The sequence below is a fragment of the Staurois parvus genome, unplaced genomic scaffold, assembly GCF_062004578.1.
Source record: "Staurois parvus isolate SC_StPar_1 unplaced genomic scaffold, SC_StPar_1.0 ptg001352l, whole genome shotgun sequence".
Taxonomy (NCBI): Eukaryota; Metazoa; Chordata; class Amphibia; order Anura; family Ranidae; genus Staurois; species Staurois parvus.
The window spans coordinates 335,487-359,472 of record NW_028319148.1 but is presented as its reverse complement, the minus strand read 5'-3'; the positions used below and the strand labels follow the sequence as shown (position 1 = coordinate 359,472).

Genomic DNA, 23,986 nt, shown 5'->3' with positions numbered 1-23,986 from the left:
CTAAGGACGCCAATGAATTACGTCTGAGCCACTGGCTAAACTCGGGTCACTCCTTGACTAACAGGGTCTCCCCGAATGGGATCCCCAAAACAAACAGGCAGCACTTCAAACTTGTCCGTCTACTGTCAGCGCTCATACGTTTCACCCAGCAGCAGGCTCCCAAAGCACACAGAGAGCAGGAGAGAGAACCCTGAGCACCAGTCAACTGGCATATACAAAAGCCCATGGACAGCTAAGATTCATACTCAGGTCTGGCTACAAGGTAACATGGGCACCTAGGACTGTTAGCTTTCTCCCACCCAAAACTTTGCAATGCCTCAAGGCTCCAAGATCCACAACAATACCTGTTTCAGGTTCTCAGATAACAAAAAGACAGTTTACTCCACATCAGCCGCCACAAGCCCTTGAGGCCCTCAGCATGCATATGTCAGCACCCTAGGGAAAACCTATCATCCGTCCATGGTTCTGCCAGCCAGTGCCTCGCATAGCCTTCCCCTGTGCTCAGACCTTTGGGAGGGAGCCTAGTTTTCCAGCACGTCACAGTCCATCCAGCATTCCCTTGCTAGCTCCCTGGCCCGTGTTCTACATAAAATGGAAAGCCTTGCAAAGCCAGAAAGCGCCTTGTGACCCTTTCATTGCTCCCTTCCTTCTGAGCCCTCCACCGTACTGGAGAATGGGAGGCGTTTGGCCAAAAGGTCATACCTCAAGGACTCTGGTGCCAATTTGTGGCCAGAGTCTCCCTTTCCACTATTGAATGGTTCCTCCCTGCAGGAGTTAGAGCCTGGATGGAGTATGCTTCTTGATGTTCTTCCCCATTCATTTCCTGGGACAAGGCTGCTCCCAGGCCCATATCGAAGGTGTTGGTCTCGAGGTGAAATTGTCGACTAAATTTGGGGGTGGGCAACACTGGTCGTTTACACTATACTAACTTAAGCTGTTGAAAAGCTCTCTGTGCCTTTTCATTGCATTTGAAGGTGGTGTACCTGGCCCCTTTGCTTAGAAGCATAAATGGAGCTGCAATTGCAGCAGAGTTCATCCCAAAGCTCCCATAGCGTGGTCCAGTTGTTAGGGTGGCTGTGTTTGTTTTTATTGGTAACCTTGTCGCGAGGCAGGTTGTAATTGCTTGATTGTTGCCTATGAGAGGCTTTGTGAGCCTGCGTCCAACGGTGTGACCCAGATAGGAAGCTTCCTCCAGGCCAGTGGGCAATTTATAAGGGAATGTGCGCGAGGGTGATCTGGAGGTGGGTGTCCCCTTGGTCGGCCGGCAGTAGCCCAAGACGTGTAAAGACCCTGTGAAAGTGGGCTAAGCAGACGGCCATGAAAATCAACATGACCCCGACGTGATTTGAACACGCAACCTTCTGATCTGGAGTCAGACGCGCTACCGTTGCGCCACGAGGTCTCTGACATGCCTCGGGGGCATTTTTTGCCTGCTCTTGTGTCATTGCTTCTGTGGCTGCCCAAAGAATTCCTCACAGCCCAGATAGTCCTGTGCCTGCTTTAGCGGGCCCACCCTCAGCAAGCTTGGGCCGGTTAGCTCAGTTGGTTAGAGCGTGGTGCTAATAACGCCAAGGTCGCGGGTTCGATCCCCGTACGGGCCAGTCTGCTTTTCTTTCAATAGCATCCCACTAAGGTGGCTTTCCATGCCCATCCGCGCTTGGCCTTCTTTTCTACAACCTATTAAACACACAGCAATAATGACTCTTTTGCTAAGGACGCCAATGAATTACGTCTGAGCCACTGGCTAAACTCGGGTCACTCCTTGACTAACAGGGTCTCCCCGAATGGGATCCCCAAAACAAACAGGCAGCACTTCAAACTTGTCCGTCTACTGTCAGCGCTCATACGTTTCACCCGGCAGCAGGCTCCCAAAGCACACAGAGAGCAGGAGAGAGAACCCTGAGCACCAGTCAACTGGCATATACAAAAGCCCACGGACAGCTAAGATTCATACTCAGGTCTGGCTACAAGGTGACATGGGCACCTAGGACTGTTAGCTTTCTCCCACCCAAAACTTTGCAATGCCTCAAGGCTCCAAGATCCACAACAATACCTGTTTCAGGTTCTCAGATAACAAAAAGACAGTTTACTCCACATCAGCCGCCACAAGCCCTTGAGGCCCTCAGCATGCATATGTCAGCACCCTAGGGAAAACCTATCATCCGTCCATGGTTCTGCCAGCCAGTGCCTCGCATAGCCTTCCCCTGTGCTCAGGCCTTTGGGAGGGAGCCTAGTTTTCCAGCACGTCACAGTCCATCCAGCATTCCCTTGCTAGCTCCCTGGCCCGTGTTCTACATAAAATGGAAAGCCTTGCAAAGCCAGAAAGCGCCTTGTGACCCTTTCATTGCTCCCTTCCTTCTGAGCCCTCCACCGTACTGGAGAATGGGAGGCGTTTGGCCAAAAGGTCATACCTCAAGGACTCTGGTGCCAATTTGTGGCCAGAGTCTCCCTTTCCACTATTGAATGGTTCCTCCCTGCAGGAGTTAGAGCCTGGATGGAGTATGCTTCTTGATGTTCTTCCCCATTCATTTCCTGGGACAAGGCTGCTCCCAGGCCCATATCGAAGGTGTTGGTCTCGAGGTGAAATTGTCGACTAAATTTGGGGGTGGGCAACACTGGTCGTTTACACTATACTAACTTAAGCTGTTGAAAAGCTCTCTGTGCCTTTTCATTGCATTTGAAGGTGGTGTACCTGGCCCCTTTGCTTAGAAGCATAAATGGAGCTGCAATTGCAGCAGAGTTCATCCCAAAGCTCCCATAGCGTGGTCCAGTTGTTAGGGTGGCTGTGTTTGTTTTTATTGGTAACCTTGTCGCGAGGCAGGTTGTAATTGCTTGATTGTTGCCTATGAGAGGCTTTGTGAGCCTGCGTCCAACGGTGTGACCCAGATCTCCAGCTTCCTCCAGGCCAGTGGGCAAGCTATAAGGGAATGTGCGCGAGGGTGATCTGGAGGTGAGTGTCCCCTGGGTCGGCCGGCAGTAGCCCAAGACGTGTAAAGACCCTGTGAAAGTGGGCTAAGCAGACGGCCATGAAAATCAACATGACCCCGACGTGATTTGAAGACGCAACCTTCTGATCTGGAGTCAAACGCGCTACCGTTGCGCCACGAGGTCTCTGACATGGGTCGGGGACATTTTTGCCTGCTCTTGTGTCATTGCTTCTGTGGCTGCCCAAAGAATTCCTCACAGCCCAGATAGTCCTGTGCCAGCTTTAGCGGGCCCACCCTCAGCAAGCTTGGGCCGGTTAGCTCAGTTGGTTAGAGCGTGGTGCTAATAACGCCAAGGTCGTGGGTTCGATCCCCGTACGGGCCAGTCTGCTTTTCTTTCAATAGCATCCCACTAAGGTGGCTTTCCATGCCCATCCGCGCTTGGCCTTCTTTTCTACAACCTATTAAACACACAGCAATAATGACTCTTTTGCTAAGGACGCCAATGAATTACGTCTGAGCCACTGGCTAAACTCGGGTCACTCCTTGACTAACAGGGTCTCCCCGAATGGGATCCCCAAAACAAACAGGCAGCACTTCAAACTTGTCCGTCTACTGTCAGCGCTCATACGTTTCACCCAGCAGCAGGCTCCCAAAGCACACAGAGAGCAGGAGAGAGAACCCTGAGCACCAGTCAACTGGCATATACAAAAGCCCACGGACAGCTAAGATTCATACTCAGGTCTGGCTACAAGGTAACATGGGCACCTAGGACTGTTAGCTTTCTCCCACCCAAAACTTTGCAATGCCTCAAGGCTCCAAGATCCACAACAATACCTGTTTCAGGTTCTCAGATAACAAAAAGACAGTTTACTCCACATCAGCCGCCACAAGCCCTTGAGGCCCTCAGCATGCATATGTCAGCACCCTAGGGAAAACCTATCATCCGTCCATGGTTCTGCCAGCCAGTGCCTCGCATAGCCTTCCCCTGTGCTCAGACCTTTGGGAGGGAGCCTAGTTTTCCAGCACGTCACAGTCCATCCAGCATTCCCTTGCTAGCTCCCTGGCCCGTGTTCTACATAAAATGGAAAGCCTTGCAAAGCCAGAAAGCGCCTTGTGACCCTTTCATTGCTCCCTTCCTTCTGAGCCCTCCACCGTACTGGAGAATGGGAGGCGTTTGGCCAAAAGGTCATACCTCAAGGACTCTGGTGCCAATTTGTGGCCAGAGTCTCCCTTTCCACTATTGAATGGTTCCTCCCTGCAGGAGTTAGAGCCTGGATGGAGTATGCTTCTTGATGTTCTTCCCCATTCATTTCCTGGGACAAGGCTGCTCCCAGGCCCATATCGAAGGTGTTGGTCTCGAGGTGAAATTGTCGACTAAATTTGGGGGTGGGCAACACTGGTCGTTTACACTATACTAACTTAAGCTGTTGAAAAGCTCTCTGTGCCTTTTCATTGCATTTGAAGGTGGTGTACCTGGCCCCTTTGCTTAGAAGCATAAATGGAGCTGCAATTGCAGCAGAGTTCATCCCAAAGCTCCCATAGCGTGGTCCAGTTGTTAGGGTGGCTGTGTTTGTTTTTATTGGTAACCTTGTCGCGAGGCAGGTTGTAATTGCTTGATTGTTGCCTATGAGAGGCTTTGTGAGCCTGCGTCCAACGGTGTGACCCAGATCTCCAGCTTCCTCCAGGCCAGTGGGCAAGCTATAAGGGAATGTGCGCGAGGGTGATCTGGAGGTGAGTGTCCCCTGGGTCGGCCGGCAGTAGCCCAAGACGTGTAAAGACCCTGTGAAAGTGGGCTAAGCAGACGGCCATGAAAATCAACATGACCCCGACGTGATTTGAAGACGCAACCTTCTGATCTGGAGTCAAACGCGCTACCGTTGCGCCACGAGGTCTCTGACATGGGTCGGGGACATTTTTGCCTGCTCTTGTGTCATTGCTTCTGTGGCTGCCCAAAGAATTCCTCACAGCCCAGATAGTCCTGTGCCAGCTTTAGCGGGCCCACCCTCAGCAAGCTTGGGCCGGTTAGCTCAGTTGGTTAGAGCGTGGTGCTAATAACGCCAAGGTCGCGGGTTCGATCCCCGTACGGGCCAGTGTGCTTTTCTTTCAATAGCATCCCACTAAGGTGGCTTTCCATGCCCATCCGCGCTTGGCCTTCTTTTCTACAACCTATTAAACACACAGCAATAATGACTCTTTTGCTAAGGACGCCAATGAATTACGTCTGAGCCACTGGCAAAACTCGGGTCACTCCTTGACTAACAGGGTCTCCCCGAATGGGATCCCCAAAACAAACAGGCAGCACTTCAAACTTGTCCGTCTACTGTCAGAGCTCAAACGTTTCACCCAGCAGCAGGCTCCCAAAGCACACAGAGAGCAGGAGAGAGAACCCTGAGCACCAGTCAACTGGCATATACAAAAGCCCACGGACAGCTAAGATTCATACTCAGGTCTGGCTACAAGGTAACATGGGCACCTAGGACTGTTAGCTTTCTCCCACCCAAAACTTTGCAATGCCTCAAGGCTCCAACATCCACAACAATACCTGTTTCAGGTTCTCAGATAACAAAAAGACAGTTTACTCCACATCAGCCGCCACAAGCCCTTGAGGCCCTCAGCATGCATATGTCAGCACCCTAGGGAAAACCTATCATCCGTCCATGGTTCTGCCAGCCAGTGCCTCGCATAGCCTTCCCCTGTGCTCAGACCTTTGGGAGGGAGCCTAGTTTTCCAGCACGTCACAGTCCATCCAGCATTCCCTTGCAAGCTCCCTGGCCCGTGTTCTACATAAAATGGAAAGCCTTGCAAAGCCAGAAAGCGCCTTGTGACCCTTTCATTGCTCCCTTCCTTCTGAGCCCTCCACCGTACTGGAGAATGGGAGGCGTTTGGCCAAAAGGTCATACCTCAAGGACTCTGGTGCCAATTTGTGGCCAGAGTCTCCCTTTCCACTATTGAATGGTTCCTCCCTGCAGGAGTTAGAGCCTGGATGGAGTATGCTTCTTGATGTTCTTCCCCATTCATTTCCTGGGACAAGGCTGCTCCCAGGCCCATATCGAAGGTGTTGGTCTCGAGGTGAAATTGTCGACTAAATTTGGGGGTGGGCAACACTGGTCGTTTACACTATACTAACTTAAGCTGTTGAAAAGCTCTCTGTGCCTTTTCATTGCATTTGAAGGTGGTGTACCTGGCCCCTTTGCTTAGAAGCATAAATGGAGCTGCAATTGCAGCAGAGTTCATCCCAAAGCGTGGTCCAGTTGTTAGGGTGGCTGTGTTTGTTTTTATTGGTAACCTTGTCGCGAGGCAGGTTGTAATTGCTTGATTGTTGCCTATGAGAGGCTTTGTGAGCCTGCGTCCAACGGTGTGACCCAGATCTCCAGCTTCCTCCAGGCCAGTGGGCAAGCTATAAGGGAATGTGCGCGAGGGTGATCTGGAGGTGGGTGTCCCCTGGGTCGGCCGGCAGTAGCCCAAGACGTGTAAAGACCCTGTGAAAGTGGGCTAAGCAGACGGCCATGAAAATCAACATGACCCCGACGTGATTTGAACACGCAACCTTCTGATCTGGAGTCAGACGCGCTACCGTTACGCCACGAGGTCTCTGACATGCCTCGGAGGCATTTCTTGCCTGCTTTTGTGTTATTGCTTCTGTAGCTGCCCAAAGAATTCCTCACAGCCCAGATAGTCCTGTGCCAGCTTTAGCGGGCCCACCCTCAGCAAGCTTGGGCCGGTTAGCTCAGTTGGTTAGAGCGTGGTGCTAATAACGCCAAGGTCGCGGGTTCGATCCCCGTACGGGCCAGTCTGCTTTTCTTTCAATAGCATCCCACTAAGGTGGCTTTCCATGCCCATCCGCACTTGGCCTTCTTTTCTACAACCTATTAAACACACAGCAATAATGACTCTTTTGCTAAGGACGCCAATGAATTACGTCTGAGCCACTGGCTAAACTCGGGTCACTCCTTGACTAACAGGGTCTCCCCGAATGGGATCCCCAAAACAAACAGGCAGCACTTCAAACTTGTCCGTCTACTGTCAGCGCTCAAACGTTTCACCCGGCAGCAGGCTCCCAAAGCACACAGAGAGCAGGAGAGAGAACCCTGAGCACCAATCAACTGGCATATACAAAAGCCCACGGACAGCTAAGATTCATACTCAGGTCTGGCTACAAGGTAACATGGGCACCTAGGACTGTTAGATTTCTCCCACCCAAAACTTTGCAATGCCTCAAGGCTCCAAGATCCACAACAATACCTGTTTCAGGTTCTCAGATAACAAAAAGACAGTTTACTCCACATCAGCCGCCACAAGCCCTTGAGGCCCTCAGCATGCATATGTCAGCACCCTAGGGAAAACCTATCATCCGTCCATGGTTCTGCCAGCCAGTGCCTCGCATAGCCTTCCCCTGTGCTCAGACCTTTGGGAGGGAGCCTAGTTTTCCAGCACGTCACAGTCCATCCAGCATTCCCTTGCAAGCTCCCTGGCCCATGTTCTACATAAAATGGAAAGCCTTGCAAAGCCAGAAAGCGCCTTGTGACCCTTTCATTGCTCCCTTCCTTCTGAGCCCTCCACCGTACTGGAGAATGGGAGGCGTTTGGCCAAAAGGTCATACCTCAAGGACTCTGGTGCCAATTTGTGGCCAGAGTCTCCCTTTCCACTATTGAGTGGTTCCTCCCTGCAGGAGTTAGAGCCTGGATGGAGTATGCTTCTTGATGTTCTTCCCCATTCATTTCCTGGGACAAGGCTGCTCCCAGGCCCATATCGAAGGTGTTGGTCTCGAGGTGAAATTGTCGACTAAATTTGGGGGTGGGCAACACTGGTCGTTTACACTATACTAACTTAAGCTGTTGAAAAGCTCTCTGTGCCTTTTCATTGCATTTGAAGGTGGTGTACCTGGCCCCTTTGCTTAGAAGCATAAATGGAGCTGCAATTGCAGCAGAGTTCATCCCAAAGCTCCCATAGCGTGGTCCAGTTGTTAGGGTGGCTGTGTTTGTTTTTATTGGTAACCTTGTCACGAGGCAGGTTGTAATTGCTTGATTGTTGCCTATGAGAGGCTTTGTGAGCCTGCGTCCAACGGTGTGACCCAGATCTCCAGCTTCCTCCAGGCCAGTGGGCAAGCTATAAGGGAATGTGCGCGAGGGTGATCTGGAGGTGGGTGTCCCCTGGGTCGGCCGGCAGTAGCCCAAGACGTGTAAAGACCCTGTGAAAGTGGGCTAAGCAGACGGCCATGAAAATCAACATGACCCCGACGTGATTTGAACACGCAACCTTCTGATCTGGAGTCAGACGCGCTACCGTTGCGCCACGAGGTCTCTGACATGGGTCGGGGACATTTTTGCCTGCTCTTGTGTCATTGCTTCTGTGGCTGCCCAAAGAATTCCTCACAGCCCAGATAGTCCTGTGCCAGCTTTAGCGGGCCCAATCTCAGCAAGCTTGGGCCGGTTAGCTCAGTTGGTTAGAGCGTGGTGCTAATAACGCCAAGGTCGCGGGTTCGATCCCCGTACGGGCCAGTCTGCTTTTCTTTCAATAGCATCCCACTAAGGTGGCTTTCCATGCCCATCCGCGCTTGGCCTTCTTTTCTACAACCTATTAAACACACAGCAATAATGACTCTTTTGCTAAGGACGCCAATGAATTACGTCTGAGCCACTGGCTAAACTCGGGTCACTCCTTGACTAACAGGGTCTCCCCAAATGGGATCCCCAAAACAAACAGGCAGCACTTCAAACTTGTCCGTCTACTGTCAGCGCTCAAACGTTTCACCCGGCAGCAGGCTCCCAAAGCACACAGAGAGCAGGAGAGAGAACCCTGAGCACCAGTCAACTGGCATATACAAAAGCCCACGGACAGCTAAGATTCATACTCAGGTCTGGCTACAAGGTAACATGGGCACCTAGGACTGTTAGCTTTCTCCCACCCAAAACTTTGCAATGCCTCAAGGCTCCAAGATCCACAACAATACCTGTTTCAGGTTCTCAGATAACAAAAAGACAGTTTACTCCACATCAGCCGCCACAAGCCCTTGAGGCCCTCAGCATGCATATGTCAGCACCCTAGGGAAAACCTATCATCCGTCCATGGTTCTGCCAGCCAGTGCCTCGCATAGCCTTCCCCTGTGCTCAGGCCTTTGGGAGGGAGCCTAGTTTTCCAGCACGTCACAGTCCATCCAGCATTCCCTTGCTAGCTCCCTGGCCCGTGTTCTACATAAAATGGAAAGCCTTGCAAAGCCAGAAAGCGCCTTGTGACCCTTTCATTGCTCCCTTCCTTCTGAGCCCTCCACCGTACTGGAGAATGGGAGGCGTTTGGCCAAAAGGTCATACCTCAAGGACTCTGGTGCCAATTTGTGGCCAGAGTCTCCCTTTCCACTATTGAATGGTTCCTCCCTGCAGGAGTTAGAGCCTGGATGGAGTATGCTTCTTGATGTTCTTCCCCATTCATTTCCTGGGACAAGGCTGCTCCCAGGCCCATATCGAAGGTGTTGGTCTCGAGGTGAAATTGTCGACTAAATTTGGGGGTGGGCAACACTGGTCGTTTACACTATACTAACTTAAGCTGTTGAAAAGCTCTCTGTGCCTTTTCATTGCATTTGAAGGTGGTGTACCTGGCCCCTTTGCTTAGAAGCATAAATGGAGCTGCAATTGCAGCAGAGTTCATCCCAAAGCTCCCATAGCGTGGTCCAGTTGTTAGGGTGGCTGTGTTTGTTTTTATTGGTAACCTTGTCGCGAGGCAGGTTGTAATTGCTTGATTGTTGCCTATGAGAGGCTTTGTGAGCCTGCGTCCAACGGTGTGACCCAGATCTCCAGCTTCCTCCAGGCCAGTGGGCAAGCTATAAGGGAATGTGCGCGAGGGTGATCTGGAGGTGGGTGTCCCCTGGGTCGGCCGGCAGTAGCCCAAGACGTGTAAAGACCCTGTGAAAGTGGGCTAAGCAGACGGCCATGAAAATCAACATGACCCCGACGTGATTTGAACACGCAACCTTCTGATCTGGAGTCAGACGCGCTACCGTTACGCCACGAGGTCTCTGACATGCCTCGGAGGCATTTCTTGCCTGCTTTTGTGTTATTGCTTCTGTAGCTGCCCAAAGAATTCCTCACAGCCCAGATAGTCCTGTGCCAGCTTTAGCGGGCCCACCCTCAGCAATCTTGGGCCGGTTAGCTCAGTTGGTTAGAGCGTGGTGCTAATAATGCCAAGGTCGCGGGTTCGATCCCCGTACGGGCCAGTCTGCTTTTCTTTCAATAGCATCCCACTAAGGTGGCTTTCCATGCCCATCCGCGCTTGGCCTTCTTTTCTACAACCTATTAAACACACAGCAATAATGACTCTTTTGCTAAGGACGCCAATGAATTACGTCTGAGCCACTGGCTAAACTCGGGTCACTCCTTGACTAACAGGGTCTCCCCGAATGGGATCCCCAAAACAAACAGGCAGCACTTCAAACTTGTCCGTCTACTGTCAGCGCTCAAACGTTTCACCCGGCAGCAGGCTCCCAAAGCACACAGAGAGCAGGAGAGAGAACCCTGAGCACCAATCAACTGGCATATACAAAAGCCCACGGACAGCTAAGATTCATACTCAGGTCTGGCTACAAGGTAACATGGGCACCTAGGACTGTTAGATTTCTCCCACCCAAAACTTTGCAATGCCTCAAGGCTCCAAGATCCACAACAATACCTGTTTCAGGTTCTCAGATAACAAAAAGACAGTTTACTCCACATCAGCCGCCACAAGCCCTTGAGGCCCTCAGCATGCATATGTCAGCACCCTAGGGAAAACCTATCATCCGTCCATGGTTCTGCCAGCCAGTGCCTCGCATAGCCTTCCCCTGTGCTCAGACCTTTGGGAGGGAGCCTAGTTTTCCAGCACGTCACAGTCCATCCAGCATTCCCTTGCAAGCTCCCTGGCCCATGTTCTACATAAAATGGAAAGCCTTGCAAAGCCAGAAAGCGCCTTGTGACCCTTTCATTGCTCCCTTCCTTCTGAGCCCTCCACCGTACTGGAGAATGGGAGGCGTTTGGCCAAAAGGTCATACCTCAAGGACTCTGGTGCCAATTTGTGGCCAGAGTCTCCCTTTCCACTATTGAGTGGTTCCTCCCTGCAGGAGTTAGAGCCTGGATGGAGTATGCTTCTTGATGTTCTTCCCCATTCATTTCCTGGGACAAGGCTGCTCCCAGGCCCATATCGAAGGTGTTGGTCTCGAGGTGAAATTGTCGACTAAATTTGGGGGTGGGCAACACTGGTCGTTTACACTATACTAACTTAAGCTGTTGAAAAGCTCTCTGTGCCTTTTCATTGCATTTGAAGGTGGTGTACCTGGCCCCTTTGCTTAGAAGCATAAATGGAGCTGCAATTGCAGCAGAGTTCATCCCAAAGCTCCCATAGCGTGGTCCAGTTGTTAGGGTGGCTGTGTTTGTTTTTATTGGTAACCTTGTCGCGAGGCAGGTTGTAATTGCTTGATTGTTGCCTATGAGAGGCTTTGTGAGCCTGCGTCCAACGGTGTGACCCAGATCTCCAGCTTCCTCCAGGCCAGTGGGCAAGCTATAAGGGAATGTGCGCGAGGGTGATCTGGAGGTGGGTGTCCCCTGGGTCGGCCGGCAGTAGCCCAAGACGTGTAAAGACCCTGTGAAAGTGGGCTAAGCAGACGGCCATGAAAATCAACATGACCCCGACGTGATTTGAACACGCAACCTTCTGATCTGGAGTCAGACGCGCTACCGTTGCGCCACGAGGTCTCTGACATGGGTCGGGGACATTTTTGCCTGCTCTTGTGTCATTGCTTCTGTGGCTGCCCAAAGAATTCCTCACAGCCCAGATAGTCCTGTGCCAGCTTTAGCGGGCCCACCCTCAGCAAGCTTGGGCCGGTTAGCTCAGTTGGTTAGAGCGTGGTGCTAATAACGCCAAGGTCGCGGGTTCGATCCCCGTACGGGCCAGTCTGCTTTTCTTTCAATAGCATCCCACTAAGGTGGCTTTCCATGCCCATCCGCGCTTGGCCTTCTTTTCTACAACCTATTAAACACACAGCAATAATGACTCTTTTGCTAAGGACGCCAATGAATTACGTCTGAGCCACTGGCTAAACTCGGGTCACTCCTTGACTAACAGGGTCTCCCCGAATGGGATCCCCAAAACAAACAGGCAGCACTTCAAACTTGTCCGTCTACTGTCAGCGCTCAAACGTTTCACCCGACAGCAGGCTCCCAAAGCACACAGAGAGCAGGAGAGAGAACCCTGAGCACCAGTCAACTGGCATATACAAAAGCCCACGGACAGCTAAGATTCATACTCAGGTCTGGCTACAAGGTAACATGGGCACCTAGGACTGTTAGCTTTCTCCCACCCAAAACTTTGCAATGCCTCAAGGCTCCAAGATCCACAACAATACCTGTTTCAGGTTCTCAGATAACAAAAAGACAGTTTACTCCACATCAGCCGCCACAAGCCCTTGAGGCCCTCAGCATGCATATGTCAGCACCCTAGGGAAAACCTATCATCCGTCCATGGTTCTGCCAGCCAGTGCCTCGCATAGCCTTCCCCTGTGCTCAGACCTTTGGGAGGGAGCCTAGTTTTCCAGCACGTCACAGTCCATCCAGCATTCCCTTGCTAGCTCCCTGGCCCGTGTTCTACATAAAATGGAAAGCCTTGCAAAGCCAGAAAGCGCCTTGTGACCCTTTCATTGCTCCCTTCCTTCTGAGCCCTCCACCGTACTGGAGAATGGGAGGCGTTTGGCCAAAAGGTCATACCTCAAGGACTCTGGTGCCAATTTGTGGCCAGAGTCTCCCTTTCCACTATTGAATGGTTCCTCCCTGCAGGAGTTAGAGCCTGGATGGAGTATGCTTCTTGATGTTCTTCCCCATTCATTTCCTGGGACAAGGCTGCTCCCAGGCCCATATCGAAGGTGTTGGTCTCGAGGTGAAATTGTCGACTAAATTTGGGGGTGGGCAACACTGGTCGTTTACACTATACTAACTTAAGCTGTTGAAAAGCTCTCTGTGCCTTTTCATTGCATTTGAAGGTGGTGTACCTGGCCCCTTTGCTTAGAAGCATAAATGGAGCTGCAATTGCAGCAGAGTTCATCCCAAAGCTCCCATAGCGTGGTCCAGTTGTTAGGGTGGCTGTGTTTGTTTTTATTGGTAACCTTGTCGCGAGGCAGGTTGTAATTGCTTGATTGTTGCCTATGAGAGGCTTTGTGAGCCTGCGTCCAACGGTGTGACCCAGATCTCCAGCTTCCTCCAGGCCAGTGGGCAAGCTATAAGGGAATGTGCGCGAGGGTGATCTGGAGGTGAGTGTCCCCTGGGTCGGCCGGCAGTAGCCCAAGACGTGTAAAGACCCTGTGAAAGTGGGCTAAGCAGACGGCCATGAAAATCAACATGACCCCGACGTGATTTGAAGACGCAACCTTCTGATCTGGAGTCAGACGCGCTACCGTTGCGCCACGAGGTCTCTGACATGGGTCGGGGACATTTTTGCCTGCTCTTGTGTCATTGCTTCTGTGGCTGCCCAAAGAATTCCTCACAGCCCAGATAGTCCTGTGCCAGCTTTAGCGGGCCCACCCTCAGCATGCTTGGGCCGGTTAGCTCAGTTGGTTAGAGCGTGGTGCTAATAACGCCAAGGTCGCGGGTTCGATCCCCGTACGGGCCAGTCTGCTTTTCTTTCAATAGCATCCCACTAAGGTGGCTTTCCATGCCCATCCGCGCTTGGCCTTCTTTTCTACAACCTATTAAACACACAGCAATAATGACTCTTTTGCTAAGGACGCCAATGAATTACGTCTGAGCCACTGGCTAAACTCGGGTCACTCCTTGACTAACAGGGTCTCCCCGAATGGGATCCCCAAAACAAACAGGCAGCACTTCAAACTTGTCCGTCTACTGTCAGCGCTCAAACGTTTCACCCGGCAGCAGGCTCCCAAAGCACACAGAGAGCAGGAGAGAGAACCCTGAGCACCAGTCAACTGGCATATACAAAAGCCCACGGACAGCTAAGATTCATACTCAGGTCTGGCTACAAGGTAACATGGGCACCTAGGACTGTTAGCTTTCTCCCACCCAAAACTTTGCAATGCCTCAAGGCTCCAAGATCCACAACAATACCTGTTTCAGGTTCTCAGATAACAAAAAGACAGTTTACTCCACATCAGCCGCCACAAGCCCTTGAGGCCCTCAGCATGCATATGTCAGCACCCTAGGGAAAACCTATCATCCGTCCATGGTTCTGCCAGCCAGTGCCTCGCATAGCCTTCCCCTGTGCTCAGGCCTTTGGGAGGGAGCCTAGTTTTCCAGCACGTCACAGTCCATCCAGCATTCCCTTGCTAGCTCCCTGGCCCGTGTTCTACATAAAATGGAAAGCCTTGCAAAGCCAGAAAGCGCCTTGTGACCCTTTCATTGCTCCCTTCCTTCTGAGCCCTCCACCGTACTGGAGAATGGGAGGCGTTTGGCCAAAAGGTCATACCTCAAGGACTCTGGTGCCAATTTGTGGCCAGAGTCTCCCTTTCCACTATTGAATGGTTCCTCCCTGCAGGAGTTAGAGCCTGGATGGAGTATGCTTCTTGATGTTCTTCCCCATTCATTTCCTGGGACAAGGCTGCTCCCAGGCCCATATCGAAGGTGTTGGTCTCGAGGTGAAATTGTCGACTAAATTTGGGGGTGGGCAACACTGGTCGTTTACACTATACTAACTTAAGCTGTTGAAAAGCTCTCTGTGCCTTTTCATTGCATTTGAAGGTGGTGTACCTGGCCCCTTTGCTTAGAAGCATAAATGGAGCTGCAATTGCAGCAGAGTTCATCCCAAAGCTCCCATAGCGTGGTCCAGTTGTTAGGGTGGCTGTGTTTGTTTTTATTGGTAACCTTGTCGCGAGGCAGGTTGTAATTGCTTGATTGTTGCCTATGAGAGGCTTTGTGAGCCTGCGTCCAACGGTGTGACCCAGATCTCCAGCTTCCTCCAGGCCAGTGGGCAAGCTATAAGGGAATGTGCGCGAGGGTGATCTGGAGGTGAGTGTCCCCTGGGTCGGCCGGCAGTAGCCCAAGACGTGTAAAGACCCTGTGAAAGTGGGCTAAGCAGACGGCCATGAAAATCAACATGACCCTGACGTGATTTGAACACGCAACCTTCTGATCTGGAGTCAGACGCGCTACCATTGCGCCACGAGGTCTCTGACATGGGTCGGGGACATTTTTGGCTGCTCTTGTGTCATTGCTTCTGTGGCTGCCCAAAGAATTCCTCACAGCCCAGATAGTCCTGTGCCAGCTTTAGCGGGCCCACCCTCAGCAAGCTTGGGCCGGTTAGCTCAGTTGGTTAGAGCGTGGTGCTAATAACGCCAAGGTCGCGGGTTCGATCCCCGTACGGGCCAGTCTGCTTTTCTTTCAATAGCATCCCACTAAGGTGGCTTTCCATGCCCATCCGCGCTTGGCCTTCTTTTCTACAACCTATTAAACACACAGCAATAATGACTCTTTTGCTAAGGACGCCAATGAATTACGTCTGAGCCACTGGCTAAACTCGGGTCACTCCTTGACTAACAGGGTCTCCCCGAATGGGATCCCCAAAACAAACAGGCAGCACTTCAAACTTGTCCGTCTACTGTCAGCGCTCAAACGTTTCACCCGGCAGCAGGCTCCCAAAGCACACAGAGAGCAGGAGAGAGAACCCTGAGCACCAATCAACTGGCATATACAAAAGCCCACGGACAGCTAAGATTCATACTCAGGTCTGGCTACAAGGTAACATGGGCACCTAGGACTGTTAGATTTCTCCCACCCAAAACTTTGCAATGCCTCAAGGCTCCAAGATCCACAACAATACCTGTTTCAGGTTCTCAGATAACAAAAAGACAGTTTACTCCACATCAGCCGCCACAAGCCCTTGAGGCCCTCAGCATGCATATGTCAGCACCCTAGGGAAAACCTATCATCCGTCCATGGTTCTGCCAGCCAGTGCCTCGCATAGCCTTCCCCTGTGCTCAGACCTTTGGGAGGGAGCCTAGTTTTCCAGCACGTCACAGTCCATCCAGCATTCCCTTGCAAGCTCCCTGGCCCATGTTCTACATAAAATGGAAAGCCTTGCAAAGCCAGAAAGCGCCTTGTGACCCTTTCATTGCTCCCTTCCTTCTGAGCCCTCCACCGTACTGGAGAATGGGAGGCGTTTGGCCAAAAGGTCATACCTCAAGGACTCTGGTGCCAATTTGTGGCCAGAGTCTCCCTTTCCACTATTGAGTGGTTCCTCCCTGCAGGAGTTAGAGCCTGGATGGAGTATGCTTCTTGATGTTCTTCCCCATTCATTTCCTGGGACAAGGCTGCTCCCAGGCCCATATCGAAGGTGTTGGTCTCGAGGTGAAATTGTCGACTAAATTTGGGGGTGGGCAACACTGGTCGTTTACACTATACTAACTTAAGCTGTTGAAAAGCTCTCTGTGCCTTTTCATTGCATTTGAAGGTGGTGTACCTGGCCCCTTTGCTTAGAAGCATAAATGGAGCTGCAATTGCAGCAGAGTTCATCCCAAAGCTCCCATAGCGTGGTCCAGTTGTTAGGGTGGCTGTGTTTGTTTTTATTGGTAACCTTGTCGCGAGGCAGGTTGTAATTGCTTGATTGTTGCCTATGAGAGGCTTTGTGAGCCTGCGTCCAACGGTGTGACCCAGATCTCCAGCTTCCTCCAGGCCAGTGGGCAAGCTATAAGGGAATGTGCGCGAGGGTGATCTGGAGGTGGGTGTCCCCTGGGTCGGCCGGCAGTAGCCCAAGACGTGTAAAGACCCTGTGAAAGTGGGCTAAGCAGACGGCCATGAAAATCAACATGACCCCGACGTGATTTGAACACGCAACCTTCTGATCTGGAGTCAGACGCGCTACCGTTGCGCCACGAGGTCTCTGACATGGGTCGGGGACATTTTTGCCTGCTCTTGTGTCATTGCTTCTGTGGCTGCCCAAAGAATTCCTCACAGCCCAGATAGTCCTGTGCCAGCTTTAGCGGGCCCACCCTCAGCAAGCTTGGGCCGGTTAGCTCAGTTGGTTAGAGCGTGGTGCTAATAACGCCAAGGTCGCGGGTTCGATCCCCGTACGGGCCAGTCTGCTTTTCTTTCAATAGCATCCCACTAAGGTGGCTTTCCATGCCCATCCGCGCTTGGCCTTCTTTTCTACAACCTATTAAACACACAGCAATAATGACTCTTTTGCTAAGGACGCCAATGAATTACGTCTGAGCCACTGGCTAAACTCGGGTCACTCCTTGACTAACAGGGTCTCCCCGAATGGGATCCCCAAAACAAACAGGCAGCACTTCAAACTTGTCCGTCTACTGTCAGCGCTCAAACGTTTCACCCGACAGCAGGCTCCCAAAGCACACAGAGAGCAGGAGAGAGAACCCTGAGCACCAGTCAACTGGCATATACAAAAGCCCACGGACAGCTAAGATTCATACTCAGGTCTGGCTACAAGGTAACATGGGCACCTAGGACTGTTAGCTTTCTCCCACCCAAAACTTTGCAATGCCTCAAGGCTCCAAGATCCACAACAATACCTGTTTCAGGTTCTCAGATAACAAAAAGACAGTTTACTCCACATCAGCCGCCACAAGCCCTTGAGGCCCTCAGCATGCATATGTCAGCACCCTAGGGAAAACCTATCATCCGTCCATGGTTCTGCCAGCCAGTGCCTCGCATAGCCTTCCCCTGTGCTCAGACCTTTGGGAGGGAGCCTAGTTTTCCAGCACGTCACAGTCCATCCAGCATTCCCTTGCTAGCTCCCTGGCCCGTGTTCTACATAAAATGGAAAGCCTTGCAAAGCCAGAAAGCGCCTTGTGACCCTTTCATTGCTCCCTTCCTTCTGAGCCCTCCACCGTACTGGAGAATGGGAGGCGTTTGGCCAAAAGGTCATACCTCAAGGACTCTGGTGCCAATTTGTGGCCAGAGTCTCCCTTTCCACTATTGAATGGTTCCTCCCTGCAGGAGTTAGAGCCTGGATGGAGTATGCTTCTTGATGTTCTTCCCCATTCATTTCCTGGGACAAGGCTGCTCCCAGGCCCATATCGAAGGTGTTGGTCTCGAGGTGAAATTGTCGACTAAATTTGGGGGTGGGCAACACTGGTCGTTTACACTATACTAACTTAAGCTGTTGAAAAGCTCTCTGTGCCTTTTCATTGCATTTGAAGGTGGTGTACCTGGCCCCTTTGCTTAGAAGCATAAATGGAGCTGCAATTGCAGCAGAGTTCATCCCAAAGCTCCCATAGCGTGGTCCAGTTGTTAGGGTGGCTGTGTTTGTTTTTATTGGTAACCTTGTCGCGAGGCAGGTTGTAATTGCTTGATTGTTGCCTATGAGAGGCTTTGTGAGCCTGCGTCCAACGGTGTGACCCAGATCTCCAGCTTCCTCCAGGCCAGTGGGCAAGCTATAAGGGAATGTGCGCGAGGGTGATCTGGAGGTGAGTGTCCCCTGGGTCGGCCGGCAGTAGCCCAAGACGTGTAAAGACCCTGTGAAAGTGGGCTAAGCAGACGGCCATGAAAATCAACATGACCCCGACGTGATTTGAACACGCAACCTTCTGATCTGGAGTCAGACGCGCTACCGTTGCGCCACGAGGTCTCTGACATGGGTCGGGGACATTTTTGCCTGCTCTTGTGTCATTGCTTCTGTGGCTGCCCAAAGAATTCCTCACAGCCCAGATAGTCCTGTGCCAGCTTTAGCGGGCCCACCCTCAGCAAGCTTGGGCCGGTTAGCTCAGTTGGTTAGAGCGTGGTGCTAATAACGCCAAGGTCGCGGGTTCGATCCCCGTACGGGCCAGTCTGCTTTTCTTTCAATAGCATCCCACTAAGGTGGCTTTCCATGCCCATCCGCGCTTGGCCTTCTTTTCTACAACCTATTAAACACACAGCAATAATGACTCTTTTGCTAAGGACGCCAATGAATTACGTCTGAGCCACTGGCTAAACTCGGGTCACTCCTTGACTAACAGGGTCTCCCCGAATGGGATCCCCAAAACAAACAGGCAGCACTTCAAACTTGTCCGTCTACTGTCAGCGCTCAAACGTTTCACCCGGCAGCAGGCTCCCAAAGCACACAGAGAGCAGGAGAGAGAACCCTGAGCACCAGTCAACTGGCATATACAAAAGCCCACGGACAGCTAAGATTCATACTCAGGTCTGGCTACAAGGTAACATGGGCACCTAGGACTGTTAGCTTTCTCCCACCCAAAACTTTGCAATGCCTCAAGGCTCCAAGATCCACAACAATACCTGTTTCAGGTTCTCAGATAACAAAAAGACAGTTTACTCCACATCAGCCGCCACAAGCCCTTGAGGCCCTCAGCATGCATATGTCAGCACCCTAGGGAAAACCTATCATCCGTCCATGGTTCTGCCAGCCAGTGCCTCGCATAGCCTTCCCCTGTGCTCAGGCCTTTGGGAGGGAGCCTAGTTTTCCAGCACGTCACAGTCCATCCAGCATTCCCTTGCTAGCTCCCTGGCCCGTGTTCTACATAAAATGGAAAGCCTTGCAAAGCCAGAAAGCGCCTTGTGACCCTTTCATTGCTCCCTTCCTTCTGAGCCCTCCACCGTACTGGAGAATGGGAGGCGTTTGGCCAAAAGGTCATACCTCAAGGACTCTGGTGCCAATTTGTGGCCAGAGTCTCCCTTTCCACTATTGAATGGTTCCTCCCTGCAGGAGTTAGAGCCTGGATGGAGTATGCTTCTTGATGTTCTTCCCCATTCATTTCCTGGGACAAGGCTGCTCCCAGGCCCATATCGAAGGTGTTGGTCTCGAGGTGAAATTGTCGACTAAATTTGGGGGTGGGCAACACTGGTCGTTTACACTATACTAACTTAAGCTGTTGAAAAGCTCTCTGTGCCTTTTCATTGCATTTGAAGGTGGTGTACCTGGCCCCTTTGCTTAGAAGCATAAATGGAGCTGCAATTGCAGCAGAGTTCATCCCAAAGCTCCCATAGCGTGGTCCAGTTGTTAGGGTGGCTGTGTTTGTTTTTATTGGTAACCTTGTCGCGAGGCAGGTTGTAATTGCTTGATTGTTGCCTATGAGAGGCTTTGTGAGCCTGCGTCCAACGGTGTGACCCAGATCTCCAGCTTCCTCCAGGCCAGTGGGCAAGCTATAAGGGAATGTGCGCGAGGGTGATCTGGAGGTGAGTGTCCCCTGGGTCGGCCGGCAGTAGCCCAAGACGTGTAAAGACCCTGTGAAAGTGGGCTAAGCAGACGGCCATGAAAATCAACATGACCCTGACGTGATTTGAACACGCAACCTTCTGATCTGGAGTCAGACGCGCTACCGTTGCGCCACGAGGTCTCTGACATGGGTCGGGGACATTTTTGGCTGCTCTTGTGTCATTGCTTCTGTGGCTGCCCAAAGAATTCCTCACAGCCCAGATAGTCCTGTGCCAGCTTTAGCGGGCCCACCCTCAGCAAGCTTGGGCCGGTTAGCTCAGTTGGTTAGAGCGTGGTGCTAATAACGCCAAGGTCGCGGGTTCGATCCCCGTACGGGCCAGTCTGCTTTTCTTTCAATAGCATCCCACTAAGGTGGCTTTCCATGCCCATCCGCGCTTGGCCTTCTTTTCTACAACCTATTAAACACACAGCAATAATGACTCTTTTGCTAAGGACGCCAATGAATTACGTCTGAGCCACTGGCTAAACTCGGGTCACTCCTTGACTAACAGGGTCTCCCCGAATGGGATCCCCAAAACAAACAGGCAGCACTTCAAACTTGTCCGTCTACTGTCAGCGCTCAAACGTTTCACCCGGCAGCAGGCTCCCAAAGCACACAGAGAGCAGGAGAGAGAACCCTGAGCACCAATCAACTGGCATATACAAAAGCCCACGGACAGCTAAGATTCATACTCAGGTCTGGCTACAAGGTAACATGGGCACCTAGGACTGTTAGATTTCTCCCACCCAAAACTTTGCAATGCCTCAAGGCTCCAAGATCCACAACAATACCTGTTTCAGGTTCTCAGATAACAAAAAGACAGTTTACTCCACATCAGCCGCCACAAGCCCTTGAGGCCCTCAGCATGCATATGTCAGCACCCTAGGGAAAACCTATCATCCGTCCATGGTTCTGCCAGCCAGTGCCTCGCATAGCCTTCCCCTGTGCTCAGACCTTTGGGAGGGAGCCTAGTTTTCCAGCACGTCACAGTCCATCCAGCATTCCCTTGCAAGCTCCCTGGCCCATGTTCTACATAAAATGGAAAGCCTTGCAAAGCCAGAAAGCGCCTTGTGACCCTTTCATTGCTCCCTTCCTTCTGAGCCCTCCACCGTACTGGAGAATGGGAGGCGTTTGGCCAAAAGGTCATACCTCAAGGACTCTGGTGCCAATTTGTGGCCAGAGTCTCCCTTTCCACTATTGAGTGGTTCCTCCCTGCAGGAGTTAGAGCCTGGATGGAGTATGCTTCTTGATGTTCTTCCCCATTCATTTCCTGGGACAAGGCTGCTCCCAGGCCCATATCGAAGGTGTTGGTCTCGAGGTGAAATTGTCGACTAAATTTGGGGGTGGGCAACACTGGTCGTTTACACTATACTAACTTAAGCTGTTGAAAAGCTCTCTGTGCCTTTTCATTGCATTTGAAGGTGGTGTACCTGGCCCCTTTGCTTAGAAGCATAAATGGAGCTGCAATTGCAGCAGAGTTCATCCCAAAGCTCCCATAGCGTGGTCCAGTTGTTAGGGTGGCTGTGTTTGTTTTTATTGGTAACCTTGTCGCGAGGCAGGTTGTAATTGCTTGATTGTTGCCTATGAGAGGCTTTGTGAGCCTGCGTCCAACGGTGTGACCCAGATCTCCAGCTTCCTCCAGGCCAGTGGGCAAGCTATAAGGGAATGTGCGCGAGGGTGATCTGGAGGTGGGTGTCCCCTGGGTCGGCCGGCAGTAGCCCAAGACGTGTAAAGACCCTGTGAAAGTGGGCTAAGCAGACGGCCATGAAAATCAACATGACCCCGACGTGATTTGAACACGCAACCTTCTGATCTGGAGTCAGACGCGCTACCGTTGCGCCACGAGGTCTCTGACATGGGTCGGGGACATTTTTGCCTGCTCTTGTGTCATTGCTTCTGTGGCTGCCCAAAGAATTCCTCACAGCCCAGATAGTCCTGTGCCAGCTTTAGCGGGCCCACCCTCAGCAAGCTTGGGCCGGTTAGCTCAGTTGGTTAGAGCGTGGTGCTAATAACGCCAAGGTCGCGGGTTCGATCCCCGTACGGGCCAGTCTGCTTTTCTTTCAATAGCATCCCACTAAGGTGGCTTTCCATGCCCATCCGCGCTTGGCCTTCTTTTCTACAACCTATTAAACACACAGCAATAATGACTCTTTTGCTAAGGACGCCAATGAATTACGTCTGAGCCACTGGCTAAACTCGGGTCACTCCTTGACTAACAGGGTCTCCCCGAATGGGATCCCCAAAACAAACAGGCAGCACTTCAAACTTGTCCGTCTACTGTCAGCGCTCAAACGTTTCACCCGACAGCAGGCTCCCAAAGCACACAGAGAGCAGGAGAGAGAACCCTGAGCACCAGTCAACTGGCATATACAAAAGCCCACGGACAGCTAAGATTCATACTCAGGTCTGGCTACAAGGTAACATGGGCACCTAGGACTGTTAGCTTTCTCCCACCCAAAACTTTGCAATGCCTCAAGGCTCCAAGATCCACAACAATACCTGTTTCAGGTTCTCAGATAACAAAAAGACAGTTTACTCCACATCAGCCGCCACAAGCCCTTGAGGCCCTCAGCATGCATATGTCAGCACCCTAGGGAAAACCTATCATCCGTCCATGGTTCTGCCAGCCAGTGCCTCGCATAGCCTTCCCCTGTGCTCAGACCTTTGGGAGGGAGCCTAGTTTTCCAGCACGTCACAGTCCATCCAGCATTCCCTTGCTAGCTCCCTGGCCCGTGTTCTACATAAAATGGAAAGCCTTGCAAAGCCAGAAAGCGCCTTGTGACCCTTTCATTGCTCCCTTCCTTCTGAGCCCTCCACCGTACTGGAGAATGGGAGGCGTTTGGCCAAAAGGTCATACCTCAAGGACTCTGGTGCCAATTTGTGGCCAGAGTCTCCCTTTCCACTATTGAATGGTTCCTCCCTGCAGGAGTTAGAGCCTGGATGGAGTATGCTTCTTGATGTTCTTCCCCATTCATTTCCTGGGACAAGGCTGCTCCCAGGCCCATATCGAAGGTGTTGGTCTCGAGGTGAAATTGTCGACTAAATTTGGGGGTGGGCAACACTGGTCGTTTACACTATACTAACTTAAGCTGTTGAAAAGCTCTCTGTGCCTTTTCATTGCATTTGAAGGTGGTGTACCTGGCCCCTTTGCTTAGAAGCATAAATGGAGCTGCAATTGCAGCAGAGTTCATCCCAAAGCTCCCATAGCGTGGTCCAGTTGTTAGGGTGGCTGTGTTTGTTTTTATTGGTAACCTTGTCGCGAGGCAGGTTGTAATTGCTTGATTGTTGCCTATGAGAGGCTTTGTGAGCCTGCGTCCAACGGTGTGACCCAGATCTCCAGCTTCCTCCAGGCCAGTGGGCAAGCTATAAGGGAATGTGCGCGAGGGTGATCTGGAGGTGAGTGTCCCCTGGGTCGGCCGGCAGTAGCCCAAGACGTGTAAAGACCCTGTGAAAGTGGGCTAAGCAGACGGCCATGAAAATCAACATGACCCCGACGTGATTTGAACACGCAACCTTCTGATCTGGAGTCAGACGCGCTACCGTTGCGCCACGAGGTCTCTGACATGGGTCGGGGACATTTTTGCCTGCTCTTGTGTCATTGCTTCTGTGGCTGCCCAAAGAATTCCTCACAGCCAAGATAGTCCTGTGCCAGCTTTAGCGGGCCCACCCTCAGCAAGCTTGGGCCGGTTAGCTCAGTTGGTTAGAGCGTGGTGCTAATAACGCCAAGGTCGCGGGTTCGATCCCCGTACGGGCCAGTCTGCTTTTCTTTCAATAGCATCCCACTAAGGTGGCTTTCCATGCCCATCCGCGCTTGGCCTTCTTTTCTACAACCTATTAAACACACAGCAATAATGACTCTTTTGCTAAGGACGCCAATGAATTACGTCTGAGCCACTGGCTAAACTCGGGTCACTCCTTGACTAACAGGGTCTCCCCGAATGGG

The 23,986-nt window shown here is 51.8% G+C and overlaps 28 non-coding genes across 28 annotated transcripts; 14 read left to right on the top strand and 14 right to left on the bottom strand.

The window, feature by feature from the left end:
• Window positions 1–1,330: 1,330 nt before the first annotated feature.
• Window positions 1,331–1,402, bottom strand: TRNAW-CCA (transfer RNA tryptophan (anticodon CCA)). Its single transcript has one exon. It is a non-coding gene; the product is annotated as a tRNA-Trp (tRNA).
• Window positions 1,403–1,527: 125 nt separating this feature from the next.
• TRNAI-AAU (transfer RNA isoleucine (anticodon AAU)) lies at window positions 1,528–1,601 on the top strand. The gene has a single exon. It is a non-coding gene; the product is annotated as a tRNA-Ile (tRNA).
• A 1,438-nt stretch (window positions 1,602–3,039) lies between these two features.
• TRNAW-CCA (transfer RNA tryptophan (anticodon CCA)) lies at window positions 3,040–3,111 on the bottom strand. The gene has a single exon. It is a non-coding gene; the product is annotated as a tRNA-Trp (tRNA).
• A 124-nt stretch (window positions 3,112–3,235) lies between these two features.
• On the top strand, window positions 3,236–3,309 carry TRNAI-AAU (transfer RNA isoleucine (anticodon AAU)). The gene has a single exon. It is a non-coding gene; the product is annotated as a tRNA-Ile (tRNA).
• Window positions 3,310–4,747: 1,438 nt separating this feature from the next.
• TRNAW-CCA (transfer RNA tryptophan (anticodon CCA)) lies at window positions 4,748–4,819 on the bottom strand. Its single transcript has one exon. It is a non-coding gene; the product is annotated as a tRNA-Trp (tRNA).
• A 124-nt stretch (window positions 4,820–4,943) lies between these two features.
• TRNAI-AAU (transfer RNA isoleucine (anticodon AAU)) lies at window positions 4,944–5,017 on the top strand. The gene has a single exon. It is a non-coding gene; the product is annotated as a tRNA-Ile (tRNA).
• A 1,429-nt stretch (window positions 5,018–6,446) lies between these two features.
• On the bottom strand, window positions 6,447–6,518 carry TRNAW-CCA (transfer RNA tryptophan (anticodon CCA)). The gene has a single exon. It is a non-coding gene; the product is annotated as a tRNA-Trp (tRNA).
• Window positions 6,519–6,643: 125 nt separating this feature from the next.
• On the top strand, window positions 6,644–6,717 carry TRNAI-AAU (transfer RNA isoleucine (anticodon AAU)). Its single transcript has one exon. It is a non-coding gene; the product is annotated as a tRNA-Ile (tRNA).
• A 1,438-nt stretch (window positions 6,718–8,155) lies between these two features.
• On the bottom strand, window positions 8,156–8,227 carry TRNAW-CCA (transfer RNA tryptophan (anticodon CCA)). Its single transcript has one exon. It is a non-coding gene; the product is annotated as a tRNA-Trp (tRNA).
• Window positions 8,228–8,351: 124 nt separating this feature from the next.
• TRNAI-AAU (transfer RNA isoleucine (anticodon AAU)) lies at window positions 8,352–8,425 on the top strand. The gene has a single exon. It is a non-coding gene; the product is annotated as a tRNA-Ile (tRNA).
• Window positions 8,426–9,863: 1,438 nt separating this feature from the next.
• Window positions 9,864–9,935, bottom strand: TRNAW-CCA (transfer RNA tryptophan (anticodon CCA)). The gene has a single exon. It is a non-coding gene; the product is annotated as a tRNA-Trp (tRNA).
• A 125-nt stretch (window positions 9,936–10,060) lies between these two features.
• TRNAI-AAU (transfer RNA isoleucine (anticodon AAU)) lies at window positions 10,061–10,134 on the top strand. Its single transcript has one exon. It is a non-coding gene; the product is annotated as a tRNA-Ile (tRNA).
• Window positions 10,135–11,572: 1,438 nt separating this feature from the next.
• Window positions 11,573–11,644, bottom strand: TRNAW-CCA (transfer RNA tryptophan (anticodon CCA)). Its single transcript has one exon. It is a non-coding gene; the product is annotated as a tRNA-Trp (tRNA).
• A 124-nt stretch (window positions 11,645–11,768) lies between these two features.
• TRNAI-AAU (transfer RNA isoleucine (anticodon AAU)) lies at window positions 11,769–11,842 on the top strand. Its single transcript has one exon. It is a non-coding gene; the product is annotated as a tRNA-Ile (tRNA).
• Window positions 11,843–13,280: 1,438 nt separating this feature from the next.
• TRNAW-CCA (transfer RNA tryptophan (anticodon CCA)) lies at window positions 13,281–13,352 on the bottom strand. Its single transcript has one exon. It is a non-coding gene; the product is annotated as a tRNA-Trp (tRNA).
• A 124-nt stretch (window positions 13,353–13,476) lies between these two features.
• On the top strand, window positions 13,477–13,550 carry TRNAI-AAU (transfer RNA isoleucine (anticodon AAU)). Its single transcript has one exon. It is a non-coding gene; the product is annotated as a tRNA-Ile (tRNA).
• Window positions 13,551–14,988: 1,438 nt separating this feature from the next.
• On the bottom strand, window positions 14,989–15,060 carry TRNAW-CCA (transfer RNA tryptophan (anticodon CCA)). Its single transcript has one exon. It is a non-coding gene; the product is annotated as a tRNA-Trp (tRNA).
• A 124-nt stretch (window positions 15,061–15,184) lies between these two features.
• TRNAI-AAU (transfer RNA isoleucine (anticodon AAU)) lies at window positions 15,185–15,258 on the top strand. The gene has a single exon. It is a non-coding gene; the product is annotated as a tRNA-Ile (tRNA).
• A 1,438-nt stretch (window positions 15,259–16,696) lies between these two features.
• On the bottom strand, window positions 16,697–16,768 carry TRNAW-CCA (transfer RNA tryptophan (anticodon CCA)). Its single transcript has one exon. It is a non-coding gene; the product is annotated as a tRNA-Trp (tRNA).
• A 124-nt stretch (window positions 16,769–16,892) lies between these two features.
• Window positions 16,893–16,966, top strand: TRNAI-AAU (transfer RNA isoleucine (anticodon AAU)). The gene has a single exon. It is a non-coding gene; the product is annotated as a tRNA-Ile (tRNA).
• Window positions 16,967–18,404: 1,438 nt separating this feature from the next.
• TRNAW-CCA (transfer RNA tryptophan (anticodon CCA)) lies at window positions 18,405–18,476 on the bottom strand. Its single transcript has one exon. It is a non-coding gene; the product is annotated as a tRNA-Trp (tRNA).
• A 124-nt stretch (window positions 18,477–18,600) lies between these two features.
• On the top strand, window positions 18,601–18,674 carry TRNAI-AAU (transfer RNA isoleucine (anticodon AAU)). The gene has a single exon. It is a non-coding gene; the product is annotated as a tRNA-Ile (tRNA).
• Window positions 18,675–20,112: 1,438 nt separating this feature from the next.
• TRNAW-CCA (transfer RNA tryptophan (anticodon CCA)) lies at window positions 20,113–20,184 on the bottom strand. The gene has a single exon. It is a non-coding gene; the product is annotated as a tRNA-Trp (tRNA).
• Window positions 20,185–20,308: 124 nt separating this feature from the next.
• On the top strand, window positions 20,309–20,382 carry TRNAI-AAU (transfer RNA isoleucine (anticodon AAU)). Its single transcript has one exon. It is a non-coding gene; the product is annotated as a tRNA-Ile (tRNA).
• A 1,438-nt stretch (window positions 20,383–21,820) lies between these two features.
• TRNAW-CCA (transfer RNA tryptophan (anticodon CCA)) lies at window positions 21,821–21,892 on the bottom strand. The gene has a single exon. It is a non-coding gene; the product is annotated as a tRNA-Trp (tRNA).
• A 124-nt stretch (window positions 21,893–22,016) lies between these two features.
• Window positions 22,017–22,090, top strand: TRNAI-AAU (transfer RNA isoleucine (anticodon AAU)). The gene has a single exon. It is a non-coding gene; the product is annotated as a tRNA-Ile (tRNA).
• A 1,438-nt stretch (window positions 22,091–23,528) lies between these two features.
• TRNAW-CCA (transfer RNA tryptophan (anticodon CCA)) lies at window positions 23,529–23,600 on the bottom strand. The gene has a single exon. It is a non-coding gene; the product is annotated as a tRNA-Trp (tRNA).
• A 124-nt stretch (window positions 23,601–23,724) lies between these two features.
• TRNAI-AAU (transfer RNA isoleucine (anticodon AAU)) lies at window positions 23,725–23,798 on the top strand. The gene has a single exon. It is a non-coding gene; the product is annotated as a tRNA-Ile (tRNA).
• The last annotated feature ends 188 nt before the right edge of the window (window positions 23,799–23,986 follow it).